General features: G+C 40.7%; 1 long non-coding RNA gene across 1 annotated transcript in view; it reads right to left on the bottom strand.

Annotated features, from left to right (window-relative positions):
* Positions 1 to 17,876, bottom strand: part of LOC128843610 (uncharacterized) — a 260,038-nt gene extending 242,162 nt beyond the window's left edge. The window contains exon 1 of the long non-coding RNA XR_008446316.1: positions 17,766 to 17,876. This is a non-coding gene — a long non-coding RNA (uncharacterized LOC128843610). The remainder of the gene's footprint in view (positions 1 to 17,765) is intronic.
* Positions 17,877 to 26,204: the final 8,328 nt, after the last annotated feature.

Here is a 26,204-nt window from a genome sequence, read left to right as displayed (position 1 = left end):
CTGGTGGCATCTGACTCCGATAATGAAAATGAACATGTGTCGGTCCCGCACTGCTTTGGATCATTATTGAGCAGAACCTGTCATCAGCATGGACGCATGTCCTCTGTAATGGTGGCTGAAGCAAAAAGGGACATATGCATCTTTAGCGCATCTGGCACGTAAATATCGTGCGATGCTGGCTACAACAATGCCATGTGAATGCCTGTTCTCACTTTCAGGTGACATTATGAAAAAGAAGCGGGCAGCATTATCTCCTGCAAATGTAAACAAACTTATTAGTCTGAGCAATTGGCTGAACAAGAAATAGGACTGAGTGGACTTGTAGGCTCTAAAGTTTTACATTGTTTTATTTTTGAATGCAGTTATTTTTGCATATAATTCTACATTTGTAAGTTCAACTTTTATGATAAAGAGATTGCACTACAGTACTTGTATTAGGTGACTTGAACAATACTATTTCTTTTGTTTTCTCAGTGCAAATATTTGTAATCAAACAAATATAAAGTGAGCACTGTACACTTTGTATTCTGTATTTTAGTTTAAATCAATATATTTTAAAACATAGAAAATATCCAAAAATATTTAAATAAATGGTATTATTATTAACAGTGCAATTAATCGCACAATTAATCACGATTAATTTTTTTAATCGCTTAACAGCCCTAATTATATCCTAAAATCCCCAAGGTTAATTATAAAAACATAAGAAAGGCCGTACCGGGTCAGACCAAAGGTCCATCTAGCCCAGTATCCTGTCTACCGACAGTGGCCAATGCCAGGTGCCCCAGAGGGAGTGAACCTAACAGGCAATGATCAAGTGATCTCTCTCCTGCCATCCATCTCCATCCTCTGACAGACAGAGGCTAGGGACACCATTCCTTACCCGTCCTGGCTAACAGCCATTAATGGACTTAACCACCATGAATTTATCCAGTTCTCTTTTAAACGCTGTTATAGTCCTAGCCTTCACAACCTCCTCAGGTAAGGAGTTCCACAGGTTGACTGTGCGCTGCGTGAAGAAGAACTTCCTTTTATTTGTTTTAAACCTGCTGCCTATTAATTTCATTTGATGACCCCCTAGTTCTTGTATTATGGGAATAAGTAAATAACTTTTCCTTATCCACTTTCTCCACATCACTCATGATTTTATATACCTCTATCATATCCCCCCTTAGTCTCCTCTTTTCCAAGCTGAAGAGTCCTAGCCTCTTTAATCTCTCCTCATATGGGACCCGTTCCAAACCCCTAATCATTTTAGTTGCCCCTTTTCTGAACTTTTTCTAGTGCCAGTATATCTTTTTTGAGATGAGGAGACCACATTTGTACGCAGTATTCGAGATGAGGGCGTACCATCGATTTATATAAGGGCAATAATATATTCTCAGTCTTATTCTCTATCCCCTTTTTAATGATTCCTAACATCCTGTTTGCTTTTTTGACCACCTCTGCACACTTCATGGACATTTTCAGAGAACTATCCATGATGACTCCAAGATCTTTTTCCTGATTTGTTGTAGCTAAATTAGCCCCCACCATCTTGTATTTATAGTTGGGGTTATTTTTTCCAATGTGCATTACTTTACATTTATCCACATTAAATTTCATTTGCCATTTTGTTGCCCAATCACTTAGTTTTGTGAGATCTTTTTTGAAGTTCTTCACAGTCTGCTTTGGACTTAACGATCTTGATCAGTTTAGTATCATCTGCAAACTTTGCCACCTCACTGTTTACCCCTTTCTCCAGAAATTATAGATTTTCCAGCACCCTCCTCAGAGTTCCCCACACAGGAGGAAGCCACAATACTGCTGGTTTGTGGGGATGAGAGTCTGTTATAGTTAGTAAACCTGGATCTATAAGCTCAAGCTGTAGACAGCTGGGCTTTCAGCTCTGGAGATTGAACCAGCAATCTCCAGTGTTTCAGCCATAAGGGCAGCTTACACACCCGCATCTATCTTTCTCAAGTACACCACCTCACAACACTCTTGCATGTATAGTCCCCTTCCCCCACTGAAGGCTTGTCTACATTACCCGCTGGATCGATGGGCAGCAATCGATCCAGCGGGGGGTCGATTTATCGTGTCTAATCTAGATGCAATAAATCAACTGCCGAGTGCTCTCCCGTCGACTACGGTACTCCACTAGAGCAAGAAGCGGAAGCAGACTCAACGGAGGAGCGTCAGCCAATGACTTACCACAGTGACGATGCCGTGGTAAGTAGATCTAAGTACATTGACTTATTCACATAGCTGAATAAGTTATTCACGTAGCCGAAATTGCATAACTTAGATCAATCCCACCCCACCCCCCAGCGCAGACCAGGTCCGAACTATTGGGTTATAAGTTTGGCAAGCAATGGGATAGTTCACAGTTAAAGCAGCACGGTCCATAGATTTTGTACACTAAGGCGAATTAAGTGAAGATTGTATGGAAGTTGGAGGAGCAATAGTTGTCTGTCAGGGCAGCCTCTGACTGGTGTGCGAAGGCCTCAGGGCTGCCTGGAAAACAATTTTGACAATTGTTTCTGATTCAGTTCCAAAGAACTACCAATCCCTTTCAAAACCATGTGTGAAAAACCAAAATGTATGACCCCAGAATAGCCAGTGTGGGAGACCCATGTTCAACTCCTTGCCCTGCTTGATTCAGACAAGGGATTTGAACTTTGGTCTCTCACATCAGTGCTCTGAGCTATTGGCTATTCTGGGTTTGCATTCTCTTTTGCTACGCACAGTAATTTTAAATCTTTGGAGTCCCTTCTTCCTCCAGAAAGTACCAAGGAACATTGAGTTTTACAGAAGGAGCTTGAACTACATCTTTCTCTTCGTATTCTCACGATGAACTTTAGCCTAAAAGTGAAAACCTGTTCATGTTCTCGTCTTTAACCCATCTGTCTCTCTGTGTTCAACAGGTGTGTTCTCAACTTTTTTTCATTAAAGAATTTCTTTCTTATTTTGACTCTTATTTATACAGAGGGTTTGGAAGGATTTGCTCCACAACTAAGGTAAGAGCTAGAGTCCAGATATTATTCAAACCCAGCTGGGTGGTGTGCAATCTGCTCCTCTACTATACATGAACAGTGAATACTCCTTCCTCCCCTCCAATGATCTCAGCTAGACTTTCAGTTATTGATGGGTCTGTTTAAATAGGATCAGACTGGGCTGGACAGTGAAAAGGGCCAGAAAAATTAAAAGGCTACAATATTGTCCTCTCTTTGGAACTCCATTTAATCCTCTAAGGTCTTCAGTCATGACAGCCAGCACCTTCAGGGCTTGGATGTGTCCTAGAACCCTCACCCCCTAGGGAAGACATACTTAGAAGACTGTTCTGTTTAGCCTCAGAGAAGATCTTGCCATGCATGAGCAAAAGGAAGTGTTGTCTAATGGTTTTAGAACATGTAATGGGGAACTACTGTGAGGGTGTTTCACACAGCAACAGGGAGAGAAACATTTAAAAAATAGGAAAGATTTTGTTATGCAACATCTGCTCCTCCATCCTACTGCTAATTTTTACAGAACTTTACACTCAGTTTTAAAATTGGCTGGAATTATTGTGCCCCTTTAAATCTGACAAAGCCACATTCAATTCACAATACATTGTCTCTATACTCTGAGAGTAAGGCAAGCTTGATGTAACATCAGCTTTAACTTTTGAATTTCTTGGCTTTCATTGATATGTATCACAACCTCATCATTATTTAAATGCAATATTTTAAAAATTGAATGTAGATCAGCACTGGGCATCCTGTCCAGGGTAAACCAATGGAACCTTGTTAGTCTATGTCAAAGGTGCAGTGATGGAAACTTGAAAAGGACTCAGTAATACTGTTCTGCTTAAAAGACAAAGTTGGCACTCAAAGACAGTGCATGCCAGAGTATTTCTTTGGGACACTTGTTAAAATTATTTGTCTTAATCTTCTTAAGAAAAAATATTTTGTAGCAAGGTTGCCATTTACTGGGTGCCCCCTCATGACCAAGGATGCATCTGCAGTGCCCTTATCCTGTTCCCTCAATTCGGGGCCCTTTGGAACGTCCCACAGTCTCTCACTCGGGACTACCACCAACCAATGCCGGCAGCTGAGTTAATAGCTGAAAACAGTTCAAAACAGCCCTCAAGATCCCCAAAATTAAGTCCATTTCAACTCAAAACTTCATTCCCATTCCCAGTTCTTCTACCACACATGGAGCACTTATTCTGACCCGGACTATCCTTCACGGAGCCACCGATTCAGTCATTCCTAGCACGAGTTCAGCCTTCTGACCCTGGGTACCGTCCCCCTGTTCTGCCAGAGAAGGCAGCATACATACTGGCCTTCTTTGGAGAGCTTCCTCTGATTGGTTGGGAGAGAGGAGAGTCCTGCTCCACCCTACACTACAGGGCTCCTAGTCCCAGGCACTTTAAGGGATAGTGTCCTGGTTTTTCTCATCCAACTACTAATTCCCCTCTTTTCCTGCTATCTGGACATTTCCAGGGCCTGTATTTATTCCAACATCCCTGGAATGGGGTGTTCTGGTACCCTCTAGGCTTAAAAGGGCCAGTATACCCCATTACAGATCTCCACAAGCAAAACATCAGCTGATAGTCTAGCAGAAAATTAAACACATGAATTAGTCAGCTAAATGGTCATGACTGCCAACTAAAACAGCCATAAACATTCCTAAACTAGAAACTATAGCTTCAAAGGCTGTTGCCAAATCCTATGATTCTGGTCAAGAGCAGATTATGTTTAATTCACATCAAAAATATTAAAATACATTTTAGATTAAAACGAGTCAAAATCCCAGACAACCATCTGTAGCACAAATGGCCAGTTCCACACAGTGTATTGGATTTGCCAAAAAAGGAGCTGCAGGTTCAGAATCCAAATGAATGACTTGAAAATAAATGACTGAGGTTTGGACCAAATATTAACTCATTAGCATCTCCAATCTTACCAAGTTAATAATTTTTCATGAAAAATTATTGCCTTATGGGCTGGGATATAATATCCAAACACAAGCGAAGGGGAAGCAGTGCCAGTGGAAGTCACTTGTTCAGCCAGTGAATCAATGGGTTATTATAAGCTAGAAACTCCAGTAGATTTATATTTTAATACAACTTTCAAAAAATACTCCCCACCAAATGACAATTATCCCATTCCTCCACTGCTTCTTGTCCCTCACTATCCTGATGTTTCCTATTCCCCTATGAGAGCTGCCATTTTGATCTTCTTTCTACTCTATACCACACTGAGCCTCCAGATACAGCCATTTTCCTGTTTCCTTCTGTGCTCTGTCAGGGCAACTCATCATGCTGGTATATCCCAGGATCTTTGCTGCATGGCTCAGATACTCCATCCCTCTTTCTGACTTTCATTCATTGTACTCTGCAGTTGAATTTTGTATCGTGCTGTTTTTTCTCCTCTGGAACTAGTCTTTACACCTCTGAGCTACTTGCAACAATCTCTTCTGCCCCTCTTCATTTGGAATCTTCCCCATCTTTGGGTCTTATTTTTATTCTGTGCCCCCTTTAAATCTAGTTGCTGACCTCCATCCTGCCTTGCTGTGTCTCCCACATTGAGATGGCCATTCTCTGCTCCAATGTGTTAATAAAAAGACATCTTTCCAGATGTAAGAAACATGTTGGTTCTTTTAAGAGCATGCAGCAGCTATCACATTTGACTGTTCCAAGGGTATAAAGCCATCTAAATCCAGCACCTCAGCAAAGATTAGCTTTTGCTAGATGTTTGGTGCCTGAAGCCTGTTAGTTATCTGACCTTCCGGATAGATTGGTTAAGGATGGATGTTAAATATGAGCTAATAGGTCAGGTATGCATGCACTTAAGGTGGGCATCTGCAGCTCTGAAAATAGCCTGGATGACCCAAGACCCGTTTTACATATGTACAACTTTTACACTCCCTTGTCCTCTATGAGTTTGCAATCCCTTCTTTGGGATGTACACTTAACTCCCATTTGATCACCTTACATCTGTGTATATTTCTGAAAATGAAGCCCGGAACAAATACTGCTCATTAGTCCCTATTTCAAAAGTTATACCAGCATCTGAAGGAGCAGCTGCATCATATTGATGAAAAATCTCCACTTGCGCCCCTAAGAATGTCAATTATTCAATATTTTCAGTATTCAGTCTTAAGCCCTGCCAAAGACTCTACTTGTAAAAAGAAAATGACAGAATTTGGCATTTCACCAGTTTTTTTTTTTTTTTAAGCACACTACAACAAACAACCCAAAAAAAATAAAGACCATTTTTTGCTGACACAGTTCAAGAGTTTTGAGCATAATTAAAAAGCACACTTTGCCAGGAAAACTTCCTGAAGTTTAAAAGGGACACTGCAGGTCAAACAGACAGAAATGTAGGTTTTAGAAAAGGTGGGAAAAAAGCTTATACAAAATCCATCTCTCCACCTATATAAGTGCTCACTCACAATGTTATCTAGTATCAGAGGGATAGCTGTGTTACTCTGAATCTGTAAAAAGCAACAGAGGGTCCTGTGGCACCTTTAAGACTAACAGAAGTATTGGAGCATAAGCTTTCGTGGGTGAATGCCCACTTCATCAGACGCAAGTAATGGAAATTTCCAGAGGCAGGTATAAATCAGTATGGAGATAACGAGGTTAGTTCAATCAGGGAGGGTGAGGTGCTCTGCTAGCAGTTGAGGTGTGAACACCAAGGGAGGAGAAACTGCTTCTGTAGTTGGCTAGCCATTCACAGCCTTTGTTTAATCCTGATCTGATGGTGTCAAATTTGCAAATGAACTGAAGCTCAGCAGTTTCTCTTTGGAGTCTGGTCCTGAAGTTTTTTTGCTGTAAGATGGCTACCTTTACATCTGCTATTGTGTGGCCAGGGAGGTTGAAGTGTTCTCCTACAGGTTTTTGTATATTGCCATTCCTGATATCTGACTTGTGTCCATTTATCCTCTTGCGTAGTGACTGTCCAGTTTGGCCAACGTACATAGCAGAGGGGCATAGCTGGCACATGATGGCATATATAACATTGGTGGACGTGCAGGTGAATGAGCCGGTGATGTTGTAGCTGATCTGGTTAGGTCCTGTGATGGTGTTGCTGGTGTAGATATGTGGGCAGAGTTGGCATCGAGGTTTGTTGCATGGGTTGATTCCTGAGTTAGAGTTGTTATGGTGCGGTGCTATCCAACTACAGAAGCAGTTTCTCCTCCCTTGGTGAGGTTCTTACCCATGAAAGCTTATGCTCCCAATACTTCTGTTAGTCTCAAAGGTGCCACAGGACCCTCTGTTGCTTTTTAAAAATATTTGAGATGCTGAATTAAGTGGCTATCTCTAGTTTTAAAAAAGGATAGCTTAACATACTCGAATGCAGAACACTGCACACTGTATCTTTATAATGTTCAAGGAAAGAATCTCTACGCATACACGTGGGAAGACAAGGAAGGGCATTGGTGCCCAGTTTTCTGACTGAACAAGATGCAAAATGTTTCTGAGTACTGGATGAATGATGAGCCAATAAGAGTGTGTAGCAATGTACACTGTCCTCCTTACTGGTCCAGCACACCCACTGCCATGGCTTTATCTTTCTTTTCCATTTCCCCTTTGAGGAGTTTCTTTCCCCAGTTTCTTTCAAGTCTTTTGCTCCAGGATGATGGGTGAAGTAATTTTCCTTTTTTGTTATTTCCTTCCCTCCTCAGAAGAGGCTGTCCATTCAGGATCTAGCCAAGATAACATAACTGGCAAAAGTGTATGCAGCTTCTGCCCCATTAGAAAATCTGCTGGACTGTAGCCCTTGTGACTAGCCTTTAAGGCGCCAACAGCTAGAGACTGCGAGCCACCCTCTGATTTCAAAGGGTAAGATAATTTCATCCCACATTCAGCTTCCCCATTGCTCGGCAAGGAAGGAGGACTGGCAGTAATACTGCAAACGTACATGTTATCTGAAAACATTTAGAAGTGCATGGAGCAAATGACATTCCATTGTTTAATGTGACTTGTCCTGTCGTGATGCCTCAGTGCGTGAACATCACTGAACACTTTGTATCTTTGATAACAATACAGGTAAGTGTTTTGGTGACTTTACACAGCTATAAAAGAAGTCAGCCACAAGACAGTAAACTGCATGGTTTAGCTGAAGTCTACCTGGTCTTATTTTCTGCCAAGGGCAATCAAGTCAGACTGAAAGGATTAATGGCTCTGCGCAGCTAAACCTCTCTTTGGCATACTTGTCAACCTTGCACCAGATCTTGCAATTGCCTCTTAAGTCCTGGCCATCAGACAGAGTATTTGGTGCTTTCTCTCACTCTCTCTCTTTGCATTTGAGATCCCTTTGTTACCCTCATATATCTTAGTCAGAAACTCCTGTCACATTGATAAGGGAATAGTCAGTCTATTTACCTTCATTATCGATCCTTGCAATGCTGTCACTGCACCCACTGAATATTTGTTTTGTGCCCTAAATTAGAACCACCTTGTCAGTCTGCCAATGTGTCCAGTTCATATGCTGTCTGTTTATATTATAAATGCCACATTTTCTTCAGTGTTTCATTCAATGTTGACTATATGGTTGACACTTAGCAAATAAAATGACAATAGTGGCCTGAATCATATCCTCATGCGGAAAAGACCAGTAGAAAGAAAAATTCAGAAATTCCCTTTATGGCATTTCCTTCAAATACTTCTGTCAGGGGCAGGGATTTCCCTCCACAAGAAAGGAACAGAACCTCAAACCCAACAGATACTGAGAACTTAGGGCCATCTACCTGGTGTGGGAACACAGGGCCTCTGTTACCTCATCTCCTCACTGCTATAGAAACCTGCCCCTGAGCTTCCTCTCCCCTTAGCTGCTCCAGGACCATCATGAAGGGCATTCCAAAGAACCAAAGAGTATCTCAAAAGTTAACACAGCCTTATGCCTTGTTAAGTTTTTCACTGATACCTCACAGGGCTTGAAAGGAAAGAAACATGTCTCCCAAGCCCTCCATGGCTGGGCATTGCTGACTATTGTGATAATTGGGTCTACCAATTTACTCTAATTGTGAGCTCAACTGTAAAAAATTAGTAGAGCTCACTCATTCCCCCTGTTTTAGTCAGCCAGCATTAATGCCCAATGTCCCACTCAAAACTTTTTAAGAACCCTAAAAAAGAGTAATGGGGAGAATAGCTCCTCCTCTCATTATTTTGTTCACCAGCTAGGCCAAGTTTTTGACACACCAATTTTGATCCATTGATATATGATCCCCCACTTTTCTTGTTTACCAGTTGTGATTTCAACACAGTCCTTGAGTTATATCAGTAGGCCTTTTTGTTTGGACTTATTCAGTCTTCCTATTTCCCTTTTTGTATCTAGGTTATTGTGACATTTTTTAAACTTTCACCATCATGGTCACCTCTCCGTTTATCTCCTGGGACCCCAAGATCCTGCTTGCTACCACTGGGCCTTCTTCCTGATCCTAAGAGATGTCCTGACTGTTAGTCTGTTAGTCTTTATTATTTCAGGGATTCTACTTCCAGAAGACTACGGGGAGCTAACAGAAGTCTCTCAAGATTCCCTCAGTATAGCTCATCTATCAGAGCTTATCCGAAATAATCACAGAGACCACAACTTAAACAATCAATTCTTTATTAACTAGGGAATTAGGAATAGGATAGGCAAGAAGGGAATGTGGAGGAGGATTAATAATACTGAACAGATTGTATAACCCTGCACTCTTTCACGTATGGATTACAAAAGGGTAAATGATGCCTGTTCTATACTGTGTCCAGATGCTGATGCTGCCGCCGAGACCAGGATTCGATGAATGACTCACCGGACCGCAATCACCGCTAGAACAGGATGTGACTACCATATCGGAGAATGACAGTGAGGAATCAGGTAAGAGGTCTAAGTGACTTCCCACCCTAACCCCTTTTGCAACGTCCTGTCTGTGAGTAAGAGCCCTAGCCACTTGAGGTAGAAACCCTGTGGATGGAGGTATGCTTTTCTTAAAACAATAAACCCCCAATAATAAATCAGATCTTTTCCCACACAATTAGAGTTGAGCTGTTATCTAGGCAAATAACGGGTGTCAGATCTCTTTCCAAGCCATAACTCTGGAAAGAACCTCCTCCCTTCTCTCCAAGGTAAAAGCAGAAGAACCACCCCTTCCCGCTCTTTTCCATCCTATATGATCCCTCCCATTGCCTAGCAACAAGCCACTAGATTTCCCACCTTTCTTTCTTAAGGGAAAAAGAAGGCCATTACCAAGTATCATGTCATAATTTGATTGGGGTGGAACTCACATGACCAGGCCAAAGAGAGAGACTCAGATGACGCCGCCACCTCCACCAGCTTTAGCTAAATCCCAAATACCACCTGGGATGTGAGACTTTTTGTCACTCCACCCACTCATGTGTCCTTTTCCTTTCCCAGCTTATCTCTTCTATATCCCTCTTCTTTTGCCTTCTGTCTAAGAAGAGTCTGGTTTAGCTGACCAAATCTGTATATTTTGCAACATAGCTATAAGCCTGTGACCAGAAAGGGAGATAAAAGCAATGTCCTAAGCCGCCTGATGCTGATACTAGTTTACCAGGTCTCAGAATGGCTAATAAAACCAAGTGCCATGACTGTGTTTTTCCAGGAGTAAAGTTGCAAGAGACTGAACTCCAGAGACAGAAGCTGCATTTTTCTTTCTTTGCTATTCTCCCTTCCATGTGTTTTTGTTTGGTCTTCTAGGAAACAGGATCGGACTTTAACAGCAGCAAAAATGACAGCTCCAGCCCATCTCAACTAATGTTTCCTCTTTTCCCCCAAGAGGACAGTTATTACTGTCTAAGAGACTGTCAAGCATGGAGGGGTTGGCCTTTAAAGACTCTCTCCAGCTAAAGGGAAAAGGAACATGGGAAGTTGTTAAAATGAAAGCCTTACTTATAAATTTACATTTCAAATGCTTTATATTTAATAAAAAGTTGAAAGATTTTTAAATGTTGAGTTTGCCAGAGTGCTAAGCAGGCTGAGGTCTCTGTACACCAAATCCTGAATGCTGTTTAACACTGTTTAATGTTGGATAGCAGCAGGGTCACATTAACACCTTTGACCCTTTATTCCATCTAAATTAATACAACACAATCCAGTAATGTTGTCTCCATAGAGGTCAGGGCAGGCTAGGATGGTGCTATAAAATGGCCAACCCCATCACCCATGAGCACGGAGTGAGAGCCTTACTGTCGCATGCTGATCTCAGGGGAGCTTTAGGGCATATTGCTTCTGTTTGTACGAACACTCTACACTTACACTTTTGACATTAATAAGCCATCATTTACCAACTGTTACCACATGGGGGTACCTAAGAAACTGTAGGATTTCCTATATTTAGAACAGAAGATAGAAGTCTCAGACCCCACTGCAGAGTGGAAAGTATTGAAAAATTGTGATTTTCAATAGAAAACATTGAAATGTATGAGGCATCATATCTCAGACTCTCAAATAATTTTACAGCCATTAATTAAGTCTGACAGCATCTTTATCAGAGAGGTAGGTCAGTCACAGATATGTCACAGTAAGTTACTTGCTCAAGGCCAGAAAGGGAGTCAGTATCTTAAGAGTATTATGGTATTTTATGGTAATGCTATCACCAATTTACAATATTAAAAGGATAATTAATTATATTCTTAGAATTCACATTAGAATTTAGGGAGGACAGCAGTTTGACTCTTGAAATTAGATGTTGATCCTTTAAAAATGACTTGATATTATTATTGATATCTCTCTATTTTCATGGGCCAAATTAAGTTTATTAACATTTCTGAAGAATAATCCTAAGAAAACTTGTATTTAACATTAAAATTCAAGATTTGGTTTAGTTTAAGTTAATAGTCATCTATGTCAAATATCAGTTTAAAACATATCATAATATATGGAACCTGCCTTGCATTTCTTCCATACCCAAGTCTCTCTCAAAAGCAAGTAGTATTTGGGGGTCCATGCATTTTGTATTATGCAAGATCCAGAATAGTAACTGTAGCACAATTAAAAAGAAATAATTAGATCCTAGTGTAAGCACGTCATGATTTCTCTAGAAGGCTTTAGCAGTACTTTTTCTTTTTTATATTTTAAACAAAAAACTAAAGTGTACAGATTTCACTCACATTCAACTATAGTTTATGGATCATTTACTAATATTGTATGTTCTCTTATCCTTTAAGCTATAAAAAGTAAATAGTTGGTTATGACTCACTGGTCATAGCAATGCAAATTCTGCCCTTTAAACACAGCATGATTAATTTAATAGTTCATTTAGGCTGCATGAAATTAAATGATAGAAATAAACAAGTAGTGCAAGTCCAATGGAATTTAATATTGTTTTTATAAACAATTTACAGCAATGATAAAGTTCTCAAAAACTGATTTTAGTAGTAATCACCATTTATTGCTATTAAAAATCTCCTAATTCTTAGTCAATTACAATACTATGTAATATTTCAAAGAAAACTATAACATTTTTGCATTTAGCCTGTAATTTCCCCCTGTCCTTATGTTGTGATTTTATAAGTGACTAGGATTTTGACATTCATTTTAAAGGTTAGCAGGAAGTATGGAAATCAGGCAAATGTAAATAGAGGAAGAAATTGGCATGGGAGAAAACAGAAACAAATTAAAAATAAATACACAAGTAACAAGAGTGGAATCAAATACTTTGTTTAAATACTTGTCAACGTTTTTTCTCTTGATATAATTTGGGCATGAAGGAGATGATTAATTATCTACAGTGAAAAAAGATAAACTAACAATATTTTGTTTGTTCATCTACAGAACCATGGATTTTATTTTCACAAATCTAAATTCCCACTTCTGGTTAAAATTACAGTGGTCAATATCAGCTGTATTAACTTACAGGATGGCAGGCTATTAATTTACAGAATGACAGGCTGCTGAATAGGAGAATTCAGATTTGTGATACAGTGCAGCAGAAAATATATAGGCCAAATTTGTCAGCCCTTACTCAGGACAAAAATGTGTTCCCATGGTGTTTCATATTCACCATCCATTTGGAAATGACTGGTGTAATCAGGATGGGGGAGGTGCTCCACAAGACAAACACTTCTTCTATTCACAACCACCTAACATCCATATGTCTGCTACATAGGAAAGTAATGTTAGGAAAGAATTTAAGGTATTTTTTGCTATGTTGGAAGGCAATTTAATAGATGAGAATGAGGAGGAGACCCCCATCATTTGATCATGTGGCTCTTCATGAACCACATTTTGATATAGACTAAATATTCTGAAATACTATTAATGCAGAGATATTTAATGTAACAAACGTTATTACTTCTTATTACATGTGCCCACAAACTGGAGAGCTTGTTTCTGGATCAACAGAACCTGTTTATGGAAAGGTGGCCTCCATTAATGCGCACACACACACACACACACACACACACACACACACACACACACACAGACTTTATATAACTACTACCAGCATATACGGGTGCCACATTACCATGAGATTATCAGGCTGAAGACAATTAACCCTGAGGAAGACGCGAGAAAACAATGCCACAGGCAAGCTACAACAGAATAAACGCTTCAGCAAGAATCCCAAACAGTTACCCTCATTGCAAGTAAGAGAGAACATTAGATTTCCAAATAAAGTGGCTGGCAGCCAACCAAGGTAACAGGTATCCCATGCACAATGTGCTCATACATCGTAACTGCAGGGGAAACAGAACACATTTACACAAAGCCTAGGATGTAGTTGGCTGGCTGTTTCTTGAGGGCACACAGAACACTTCTAGCACTGCTTGTGCACTGACAAAGTCACATGTGCCCACCCTGTTATGAAGCAGTAAAACAAAGACTCAGGAGGGCATGTCTACCTTAATGACTGAACAAGTCACTGCAGGAAGAAAGGTTTTGAAAACAAGATGTGGCCATGTGTCAGGAACCGGTGTATGTTGTTCACAAATCTCTCTTATTGACAGCTGTCCAAGATGAGGCGGAAGAATCCACTCATCTGTTAGGGGGGGATTTAGATTCTCCTTCCTTGAGGCCACTGTGCATTTTTTTTTATTGGCTCATTAATTTGTAGCTGCTGCTTTTGGCTGAAATTAAGTTTTATTTGATTTTCTTTTTAAAATAAAAGGGAAGACATAACAGCAGTCACTTGAGTCTGGATATCGACCCCTGCATGTGATGGAATATAAAGAAACAAAGTCAAGTTTAAATAATAAAAAATAAACAAACTAGTCCGCCTGTGTGCCACCTTTTGTAAAACGAACACTAGAAAAGAACAGAGCATGAGACTAGAGAAGAGAAAGGCAGGAGCTATTGAACTAGGCTCTGGTCTCACACCGACGAACATCAGGAGTAACTTCCTTAGGTCAGTAGTTACCCTGGAATTAAACCAGTGTGTGATCTCAGTCAGACTCTACACATTTCCTTTGCAATGATCTTTTCCTAAATCTTAACTTCCCCCATGTAGATTAGGAACATAAAAACCAAAGGGACAGATTTTAATCTCAGATGCATAGCACATACTGATGCTCATCTCAAAAAAAAAAAAAAAAAAAAAGATCTTGCTATGCATGTGAAAACATAGCAGTAGGACTTTCCAAGCCATATTATGAGGTCTTCTACTCATCTAAGATTAGAATCTAGTCCAAAGCATACCATGCGTCTGACGAAGTGGGCATTCACCCACGAAAGCTTATGTTCCAATACATCTGTTAGTCTTTAAGATGCCACAGGACTCTTTGTTGCTTTTTAAGGATCCAGACTAACACGGCTACCCCTGTGATACCATTTGCAGTATATCTCTCAAAGTAAATTACCTTCATTCTGACTACCCAGAAGCCCAGGCAAACAGGAAAAAAAATATCCTTAATTATGTGCCTTCAACGGTAAGTAAATCCTTCCAAAAATCTCATGTACTGAATCTAAAATAAATTGCAGGAGCCATATGAAAAGCCTGATTTAATAGACTTCTGTACAATTTTAAATCATCCTAAATTCCACACTAGACCCTCAGACACATGTATCACTCCTAGTATCTAGATTTCTGGAAAAAATTTCCACAGAAAAGCAGCAAAACTCACCTGGTTTCAGGTTTCATTGCTAAGTTTATTCAGGGAAGAGGGAAATGCATTATGGGTCAAGTTTCCGAAAACGTTCAGGTTCTTGTGAACCCAAACAGAAGTATACCTGGACCCTGACAAATAAACTCCACTGGTTTTGGCTCAAGAAAGTCATGCAGATTGAAACCTAGTTGTATGAATCTTTCAAACCACTTTGGACAAATATTTCAGTGACTCAGTTTCATGTGTACTAATGTCTGCATAAAGCAGTCTTGGAATGTGGAAGCTCATAGCTAAGCTATTGTCACAAAAAGTGGAGTATTTTATATAAGATGCACTAGGTCACTTTTTAGCACAAGGAGAGGTGCTTAAAATCCCTCTCTGGAATTCCTGGCACAGAAGCCATTGAATTACAGTTCATCTTCTGACCACATCCTTGGCAAGTAGGACTACATACATGATTACTTTTTGTGACCGCAACAAGAAAAAAATATCAATTTAAATTCTGTACCTAGCCAATCAATCTTACAGTTTCCTGATACTTCTAAAACAATGCCTCAGGCAACATTTGTGTGGCTCAGAAGGGAAAAGGTTTCAAATCTTTTAAAATTCCCTAATTCTTTCTACTACCGCTACCTAAACTGTTACTTGTCCCTGGAAAATCCAAAGCCTTTGTGACTTCAGCCTCTTACTCTCTTGATTATGGGCCTGATCCAAAGTCCACTGAATTCAAAGACTTCCATTGGCTGCAAAGAGCTTTAGATAAGGTCCTGTAAGCGTGATCACTCAACATTGCTCATCCAATCAAAGAACATATAAGACCACTGTACCAATTGCGTGCAGCTATGCAACATAGCTCAAATGAGAAATATCATATATTGGGAAGTCAGAACTGTTCACCATCAATCCACAGAATAAAAACAAGGTGAAAAAAATTAAGTTATATTTGAACAGTTAAATTCTAGTGAACCATGGGATAGGTCAATAAGCACTCCGTGAACAATAACAAAAAATTCCTTGATTGAAATATTTGTAGCTTTCCTTCAGCTCTAGTTCCATCCCTCTTTGAATACCTTAATAGAAACTGACCACCACCAAAACAAAACACATATATAAAAACCAATCTGCAATATCCTCTGGGTCCATTTCCAGAGCACTGCTACTCAGCAGCATTTTCTGAAGGTCTTCGCTTTACACCAAGAAAAAAAAACAACAACACGTCAGACCACCTTTGTAGTAACAATTCATAGGCAGCTGCATATTGCAAGTTGGATATTTATATCTCTCACACACACACACCCCTACTGGTATGGAGAGATTTCTCAGTGGACCTTCGCTTGCAGTTAATTTCTATAAATTAATTAGTAATTTTAAAAGTGCAAATTTTTCTGGGGAAAATGAAGAACGAAAAATGCTCCTCCTAGCTAAAATGAATAGTTTAGGAAAAGATTTTAACCCATTACCATGTCAGTATTATTAAAATTATTTAACCCTTAACCAAATCGATTCTAGAACAGTCTTAATTCAATAATATGGCTAGCATAAGTTCTCTTACCTCTCTTTGGACATACAAGGAAAAAGCCTTGGGGCGGGGGGAGAAACAAACAAACCAACAACAACATGAAACTGGTTTTGTATTCTAATCTATATTTGCTTAACACCCCAAGAAGAAAAACCAAGCCATGAAATTGCTGTCTATACAATATTTCCCCTTGTTATTTTCAAAAAGGATCAAATTGTTTATTGATCTTCATACTGAAATCTCACTACTCAGTTGTAAAAAAATTAATTTACATATTTTCACTGTTCAAAGTAACATTTCAACACATTAACAAGTTTTTAAAAGTTTAATGCTATGTACATGTGTACATTATATGTTTGTAATTGTACATACATATTACTTATGTTGCACTGACAGTTATTTGATGAATACATTTAGCATGCAATTTTGACCTCATATGTATTCTGCCCACCAGTCCATTTCCATCTGGTCTGTTTTCAATATTCCAAATCTTTGACAGCTTCTAAAAGTGAAAAAACCCTGCTGAAGAAATGTTTACTTTTCACTACCCTTATCTTATCCTGGTTTGAAAGGCAGGATATGCAATATTAAAATCCTGCCCCAGTGACAGATTAATCATTAGTGGAAATTCCTATAGAATGTAATAGGGATGACAACACTAAGGTCCTATAGAAACGTAATACATATTTTTGAAATTACTCTGAAGGCTTATGGTTAAATAGAAAGTAACTGTTCCATAGGATTGAGGAACTCTCTCATACAACATAAAATACATACAAATGTTTATGGCATTCCACTGGATGATGCAAAACCTCATTATTTTTTACTGAAACCTATAAGATTCTAAAATATTATCATCCTTCTGCAGGCAGTTGGGGACACCTGCAGGGCAGCATATATTGGGGTCATGCAAGTTAGCGTTTCCTTTGGAAGGAGAAATCAGTGGCACACAATCTGGGTATTTTCTTATCATAGAGTGTATAATTTACACACACGTCTGCTAGTGTGAAACCAAGGTGGCCACAAAGAGCACACGGATAAAGACTTCTTTCAGGACCCTCAGCCCCAACACCAGTGCTCAGTTCCCAACAAGCAACTCCAGCTCCAGAATTAGAGAGACCCCTAGGCAGGAGAACAAAGTCTCTTGCTGTTTGCAACAGCTCCTCCAATGAACCCACGTACAACAAACAAAACACAGCATTTCTTCAAAGAAAGTACACTACTCACCCACTAGGGCTGTGTCTGCACTTCAAGATAGGGGTGTGATTTCCAGGTTCATGTACAGATACTCATGCTAGCTCTCCTTGAGCTAGTGTGAGTAGAAATAGCAGTGTAGCTCTGGTAGCACTGATAGCAGAAACAGAGACATGGCTAAGCTATGCCAAGTACAAACCTGCCTGAAACTGATAGGTATGTACTTGGCACGGCTCAGCTGTAACTCTGCTGTTGCTACCCCTGGTACTTTAGCTACATTGCTATTTATACTTGTGCTCGCTTGATAAGAGGTAGCATGACTATGTGTATACAAGGAGGAGAATCACACCCCTCACTTGTAATGTATGCATGACCTTAGAAAATAACTAACAGGACTGTGTAACAGTGCTACATGGGGATGCCTACCATAACAATATAGTAATCCACTAGACTGGAAACTGGATCCTTATCATCATCATCAGCTAGGGAATATTTCTAATTTAGCAAGGGGACACACAACACTCACTTCCAACCCTAGAACATCCTAGGATATCAGAACATAAACTTGCTAAGTGTTATGTAGAGAAAAGCTATTACAAGGTTTCATACTAGTATTGGTTTTCATTGGTATTTAGTTCTCTGAAAACGTCCACTTTATGTGCAGCGGCAGTCAAAAAAGCAAACAGAATATTGGGAAACATTAAGAAAGGGGTAGATAATAAGATAGAAAATATCATATTGCCTCTATATGCATCCACGGCATGCCCACATCTTGAATCCTGCGTACAGATGTGGTCTCCCCATCTCAAAAAAGATATATTGAAATTGGAAAAGGTTCAGAAAAGGGCAATATAAATTATTAGGGGTATGGCACAGCTTCTGTATGAGGCGAGATTAATAAAACTGGGACTTTTTAGCTAGGAAAAGAGATGACTAAGGGGGGGATATGATAGAGGTCTATAAAATCATGACTGGTGTGGAGGAAGTAAATAAGCAAGTGTTATTTACTCCTTCTCAGAACACATGAACTTTGGGTCACCAAATAAAATTAATAGGCATCAGGTTTAAAACAAACAAAAGGAAGTATTTCTTCACACAAGGCACAGCCAACCTGTGGAACTCCTTGCCAGAGGATGTTGTGAAGGCCAAGACTATAACCGGGTTCAAAAAAGAACTAGATAAATTCCTGTAGGATAGGTCCATCAATGGCTATTAGCCAGGGTGGGAAGGAATGGTATCCCTAGCCTCTGTTTGCCACAAGCTAGGAACGGGCGACAGGGAATGGATCACTTGATGATTACCTGTTCTGTTCATTCCCCCTGAGGCACCCAGTATGGGCCACTGTTGGAAGACAGGATACTGGGCTAGATGGACCTTTGGACTGACTCAGTATGGCCATTCTTACGTTACGTTCTAATTTTTCCCCTGCTCTGAACCCTGAGCAGTTTGGATTAATGAAACTAAAGGACTTTGGTTTCACAGGTAGAGGAATATGAAAAAACACTCATCTTATTAAGAAATACATTGTTAAAATATTTCTATAACAGCTACTTTGCAAAATATGACATGTAGAGAATACAATCTGGTATAATGGGAAATAAAGGATTAACTGAGATTTATTTAGGGTGACCCTACTGAAGAATGCATACCAAGATAATTCCAATAGATTCTTTATTCCACACCACCATATATTCTCTATATAATCCCAACACGTGATCCAAAGTGAGAATTGTGAACATTATGGTTTCTGAGATTTTGCTGCCATCTTCTGATGGAAAAAAGTATATGGGGAGAAGTCATGCTGCTGTATTTAAAGCATCACCTTGTCCTTTACATTGCTCTCACTTTCAGATGTGTTACAAAAAAAAAAAAGACAACTGTACTTTCTTTTTCCCTTTTTGGATTCTTATATTGGTTATTTACTGTAATTCAGATGCATGATACTTTGTTACATTCCTAAATGCACCCATCTTTTTTGGGGTGTTTTAGATTGTAAACTTTTCTAGGTAGAGATTGTGTCTTCGTATGTGTGGTACAGGGCCAACCACAATGGAGTCCAAACCTTTATTGGGGCCTATAAGCACTAACAAAATATAAATAACAGTGTTAGTATTGTGTGAAAAGGAAAGAACCTAACTTGGTTGTCAGAGGCCAATGAGAGTTTGGAGGGCGGGCAGTTACAAAGTGAATTTGTATATTGAGTAAATTTGCTATAGAATCACATGTCCATGGTAGTAATCTTAATTCTCTAACATTAAGATTTTCTATAAATAACCCGTTTCAACTGTTTTTACCTTGTAACTGTCTCTCTTCTCCTTTGACAATGGGTAAATATGCATATAAAGGTCTAATTCAGTTGAATGGAACTTTAAATAGTATGTAGGAATGACAGCATAAGAAAAAAACATAATTCATTTTATGATAATATTGAACATCCATTCTGCATAACACAGATTTAAATCCTGAATAACACGGCAGCCATCCATGGGGTTACTACATATTTACACCAGTGTAACTAGAGCAGAATTGAAGGCAAGACTCCGTAACAGTTTTCCTTTAGTGTCTTTATCTGTAAAGCTTTTTCTGGATATCAGAAAGGATTTATGAATTTCCATGCCAGGGTATAACTGTTATCTTTCCATTTCTATTTTAGTTATATCCTTTTCAAGTCATTCCCTATTCTTCATTTCAGATGGAATCAAATGAAATAACCTTTTTAAAGCCACTTCCCTTTACTCAGACAAATGTCACGTTCATAGTATTTCAGCATATGAGTAGGAGGTTTTGTACTTCACTTCACTTTGGACAAACTTTAAATTCCTCTATGGATGCTTACAAATTATTATTATCATTTCTGAATCAGCACAGTGTCATGTGCAGTTGTTATACCAATAGAATAAAAGCCAGCAGGATCTTATTAAGAGGGATAAGGCAAAGATACCACATTTATTGTAAATATAATGATAAAGCAAAAGATAAAAGTAAACAATGTTGTTTGACCACTTATTCCTATCACTACTTATTCCTTATACATACATACAGATAGATAGATTCAAAAAATCATTCATTCAAGTTCTGTATAGGTATTAGAGTTACCAGCCTAGAAGTTGCTCATGCCAAGCTTCTGGCTAGGTATCTTGGTCATGAGGATGGAGCCGAGTCCATGTCAGGTGCACCTGATGCTCCTGGAGGTTGGCAGCAGAACCAGAGACTCAAAGTCATCAGTCTTTAGAGTCCATTCTTATGGGAATTAATTCCCATGTTAGTCTATGGGAGCTGTTTCATCCTGCTGTTGCTGACTCAATCAGCAGATGGCACATTCCTGTCCAAAGTGGCACATTCCTGGTGGCTCCGCGCTGTCCACAGACTAACACGGCTGTTACTCTGAAACCTGTCCAAAGTTTGTGTTTCTCATCCTTTCAGGTGATTGGGTGGATCCCAGTTTACCCTCCGGGGATTGTCTGGTGGTCTACTTGACACATTCTTCAGCCGATGGATACTCCGTTTCTAGGCTGACACGTCCCTAACCATTCATGTACATCAAGCATTCATCAACATACATTCCATATCTTAACCATATTTTAACTTACTGTCTCCACCACTTTCGGGGTGTGTGCTAATTCATTTGAGACTCCCGGCCCTTTAATCACAGAGGGTGGGGGTCTGTTCCTAGGAGCTGTTGCTGTTACAATGAAGTGAAAGTCACTTAACGACTTATGGTGTTTATTTACATTGTATCAATTACTTCAAGAGCAAAGTCAACTTGTTTGTAAGTTTTACATAGTAATAAAGTATCTTTCACAGGACAGATACAATCAATGGTTTCTACAGACAGGAGCTTATGAGTTTTAACAGAAGACCCAAGAGATTTTTATACTTGGTGAAACTGTTGGATTTTAAAGTGTGGGGGACAAATTATGGGGGGGGTCGTCACTGTCACTTGGGGGAATCACTGTTAGAACCTTCTTTAATATCCCTACATAATAGCCAAATAACTGAGCATTTGTTATCGACATTAACGCTTTCTTCACCACTCTCCAACCTATTCATAAATTTGATAACCACCTGCATATATCACCATAGTTGTTTCAGGGTGCAACCCAGTGCAGGCCACCCTATAGCCTGGCACTATAGTCACCCTAGTCTTAGTTTCCCCTCTTTTTATCTAATCAACTTATATGCAACTAGGGGTTTTAATAACAGACCCTTCCCCACCCCATTGGGGTCTGCTTTATTAAGCCATTTTGATTCTAAAACATCAGCTTGGCATTCTCCAGTCTCTGCTGTTTCTTCCTGGTCAACAGAGTTCCCCTACAGCCCTCCTTCAAGGCTCTGTGCCCAGTTGTCTATTAAACCTTGGTCCTCTCTAGCCCTCTTTCTGGGACTGCAGTTATTCTGCTCTGGGAGCAAGGCTCTCGCAGCACTCCTTCAAAGGAGGCTTAGGTATTCCCCTGTGCCTTGGATCCAGGGTTTTTTGCAATTCTTCCAGAAAAGCGTAAATTCTGGCAAGTTTCTCCAGCTCGCTACCATCCTGGCTCTACCACAGAATCACTTTTCTGTCCCTGCAGATCCCTCTCTCAGGAAGCAGGCAGCCTATCTTATAGGAAATGTGGCCTCCAGCCTGCCAGCACATGATCCTTGGTCACCTGATCCAAGCACAGTCCTTTACCCCAGATCACGCAGTGATAGGGTTACCATATTTCAGCAAGCAAAAAAGAGGATGGGAGGAGCCCCGCCCTAGCCCTGCCCCTGTCCTGCCCTAGCCCCGCCCCTGCCCCACCCACTTCCCGCCCCCTCAGAACTCCCAACCTTCCCCCCCCCCGCTCCTTGTCCCCTGACTGCCCCCTCCTGGGACCCCTGCCCCTAACTGTCCCCCCAAGACTTCACCCCCTACCTAAGCCTCCCTGCCTCTTGTCCCCTGACTGCCCCCTCCCCCGCCCCCCCATCCTAACTGGCCACCTAGGACCCTACCCCCTACCTGTGCCCTGACTGCTCCAACCCTTATCCACACCCCCACCCCCAGACAGACCCCTGGGACTCCCATGCCCCATCCAACCACTCCCCACCCCCACACAGCCCCCCCCAGAACTCCCGACCCATCTAAACCCCTCTGCTCCCTGTCCCATTGACTGCTCCAATCCCTCTCCCCACTCCTGTCCCCTGACAGCCACCCCCGAACTCCCAACCCCCCCCCTGCTCCTTGTCCCCTGACTGCCCCCTCCTGGGACCCCTGCTCCTAACTGCCCTCCACAACCCCACCCCCTACCTAAGCCTCCCTGTTTCTTATTCCCTAACTGCCCCTAAAAGACCCCCCCCCAACTGCCCCCCAGGACCTTACCCCCTACCCGTACCCTGACTGCCCAAAACCTTATCCACACACCTCCCAGAAAGCCCCCACCCCGAACTCCTGACCCCCCCTACCGTCTCTTGACTGCCCCCTCCAGAACCTCCCTGTCCCTTCTCCGACCCCCTGGCCCCCTTGTCGTTGGCCTTCGGTTCGCCTAATGTCTCTGTGAGCTTGCTCAGGAACTGTCTGAGCCGTTCTCCCGCACGCTGGGCAGCAGTGGGGGAGGAGCTCCAGACTGCCGGAGGCGAATGCAGGGAGGGAGGGAGTGAGCTATGCTGCAGGAGGAGGAGGGGGAAGTGGAGGAGGGACTCTCTCTCGCTGTCGGAGCCCCATGTAGGTGGCACCATCCGGCTGCCCTGTTAGCCGCGCGTGCTCTGCATGGGCGGGGGGGGGGGGGAAGGAAGTCCGGACATTAACAAATTCCCCCCGGATGCTATTTTTAGTTCAAAAATCCGGACATGTCCAGGGGAATCTGGATGAATGGTAACCCTACGCAGTGACAATATCCAAATGAATATAAAATTATATATAGACTGGCAGATTCAATGCTACACCCATTGTCTATAGTATTGTTACATGGATGAGAGTCATTGACTAAGATTTTAATCATACAATATATAAAATAAACTAAAAGCAGCAAAATAAGCATATAAAGCAGCATAATTGACCCCACAATGATGGTTTATAATATATCAGGAAAATAAATAGTAGGATCTAGTATTTCAAACTCTTGTTACATTATTTATTAATCAGCCTAGGGAATTGGCAATAATTAGCCTTTCATCCCCATGTCATTTGTTCAAAACTGTCCTACAGTGAGCTGCAACTGACAGCCACTATCATCTGATCACAGTTTGTCCTGCAGCTCCAAGTGAACAAGTGTCTACATCATAAAGCATAGCAAACAATAGCACTAGTTGCTTCTCTTGTTGACAGGTTCAGAGTCCAAACTTCCTCTCATCTCAGCAGAGTTTTACTCTTTTTACCTTTCTTCTTCCTGACATCACTTTGAATCCTATCCTTTAAATGTCTATCAGGGATGGTCTAGACGGTATTTGGTCCTGCCATGCGGGCAGGGGACTGGACTCGATGACCTCTCGAGGTCCCTTCCAGTCCTAGAATCTATGAATCTTTTTAGGAATAGGATTCAAGGAAAGCTGCTTTCTTTTCTTGCTAACTAATAGCTTCTCATAGATTCATTATTTTGCTGATGCCTGTAGTTTGGTATCCAACTGACCATACCAGTGCATTCCTTTTTTGTGCACTTTGCTCCCCCCCCTTTGCTCAGTCATCTGCTTACATGTGTATGCAATACTATACTCAGAGCACATAGCTCTCTGCTGAGTGATTAGTGTTTAATCCAAGCTCCTTTTGTGCAGCTCTATTATGATGAATACTATAAAAATCTACAGTACCAAGTAGGAATTGTAAAAACATTTTCAATGTTTCTGTTATCAACAGCAAAGTTAATTTAGTGCAAGCTCCTGGCCCCTTGTTCCAAGTACTTTGTACTGCTCTCTGAAATAGAGCACTGCAATCCTCTGACATGTCATGCAGAATCAATACAAAAATATATTCTAGAGCTTGGCATGGTTTGGGAGCATACTTTCATTTACACAAATAGGACTTTACCTATGCTAATTAATACATTTGGCTTCTTGTATGATTTTCTAACCAGCCACTTTCTACAAGGTTTGATCAGAGATATGTCCTAAATTAGGATAATCACCTGAGAGAATGAATCACTCCTCATCCACTTCGCTATAATGAGCTCCACAAAATTCAGATGACGGGAAAGATAGGAGTTCCATAATATCCGGAGATTATAACTGCAGTTTGTTTGCTTGGGAGAATCTAATACTATCTGATTAAGTTTTGCAATATTTACATGTTGTACTCCGAGCTTGTTCAAACATCAGAAAATGAGGTTGACTTCAACAGAAAGTGATAAGCAAATTAATGCAAATCAGTCAACTTAAAATGTGACAGACTGCATTGTTTATTATGGATGTGGATCTCAAATATTATCAGGGTTCAGAGAATCACATTGGCACGCAGCAGACATACTGCAAATAGGCCTACATTTTATCTAAAGTGGTTTAATTTAATATACTTATTCTCATGCAAAATTTATTACTGTTTCTTGTATAATTGCTACATTTTTAAATAGAGTTTAATGGTTTGAGTTCATCTGTGCAGAATGGCTTTGGGAATCTTGGTGTAATGAACCATGGACACACAAAGTCACCACCACCATCAGACCTAGGACATATGCTATCAGAAGCACAAACTCCCACCTCTTAAGCTAAAGGCCACAGCTGACAGTAAATTACAGGGACCAACTACTAGTTGCATCATCACATGCACTGTGATAATATTTATTATTATTACTGTGAATTAAATTCAACCTTAGCAGAGGGCCAACTCAAAGCCTATGTTCCATTTAAGCCCCTTTATGGCTTAGACCTTATTCCAATCTTCTATCCCAGGGTTCATTTCACTCTACACTACCTGTGATGTTCACAGTTTATGAATTCTGACTGATGCTATGAAGTTATTATAAATATTGTTATGTCATGGACTGACTCAGTGAATGTGGAATCCATTTGCTGACAAGGGCTGCACCATGTCCTCCCACAGCAGATACAATAGTGGGTCATTAGAACTTAAGGTGGAAACACCTTGGGACAATGGATTAGCTGAATCGTGTGAAATCTAGTTTCCTACCTCTCTACAGGAGGCTGTCAGAGTGGAAAATTCTCAAATGCACAATAAAGAACCCAAGGGGTTGACGCCAACCTTTAAAAACCACAGAGGCTGAGCGGGTCAGGGAAAGATTCACAGAGCCACACAGGAAGCTTCAGGCAGGACAGGGGAAGAAATGGGCAGATTTTAGTAGCGGGGGGGAGGGGGGGAGAAGGGGGAAGGCTATCTTGCAGACCAGCCAAGATTCTTGACAGCTCAAGGGGCTTTGGACAAAACTCTCCAGAGTGGTGAGAAACCTGAAGCAAGAAAATGCAGATAGGTATGTTTATTATTTTGTCTAGATTTATGTGTATCTTGTATTTCAAGGCCTAGACAATTGGACTGCAGCGTCCCCACTACCAAGAGGGTTGTCAGACACA

The sequence above is a fragment of the Malaclemys terrapin genome, chromosome 9, assembly GCF_027887155.1.
Source record: "Malaclemys terrapin pileata isolate rMalTer1 chromosome 9, rMalTer1.hap1, whole genome shotgun sequence".
In the NCBI taxonomy this organism is placed as follows: domain Eukaryota; kingdom Metazoa; phylum Chordata; order Testudines; family Emydidae; genus Malaclemys; species Malaclemys terrapin.
The sequence above is the reverse complement of the archived record's forward strand: the minus strand, read 5'-3'. Positions and strand labels throughout refer to the sequence as shown.